The following is a 255-nucleotide window of genomic DNA, read 5'->3' as shown; positions in this document are numbered from 1 at the left end:
CAAGCTCAAGATCCTCATGAAAGTAGCTTTTTTTTTTCTCTATGAAATAAAATTTGCAATTTCTGTTGTGAAAAAATGCTTTTCACGTCATTTCATGGTGTTTTCCTATTGGTTGGTTTGCTCGCTACAACCAAACAAAGGCAAACGCAGTGTGAGGATTTTTCTCCATTTCGGACACTAATTCATTTCACTCTGTCTTCATTTTCGCACTTGAATGTACCGTCACCGTGGGGCAATTTCTCTCGCCATCGTACA

The sequence above is a fragment of the Syngnathoides biaculeatus genome, chromosome 2 (assembly GCF_019802595.1).
Source record: "Syngnathoides biaculeatus isolate LvHL_M chromosome 2, ASM1980259v1, whole genome shotgun sequence".
NCBI classification, from domain to species: domain Eukaryota; kingdom Metazoa; phylum Chordata; class Actinopteri; order Syngnathiformes; family Syngnathidae; genus Syngnathoides; species Syngnathoides biaculeatus.
Note: the sequence above shows the minus strand (reverse complement) of the source record.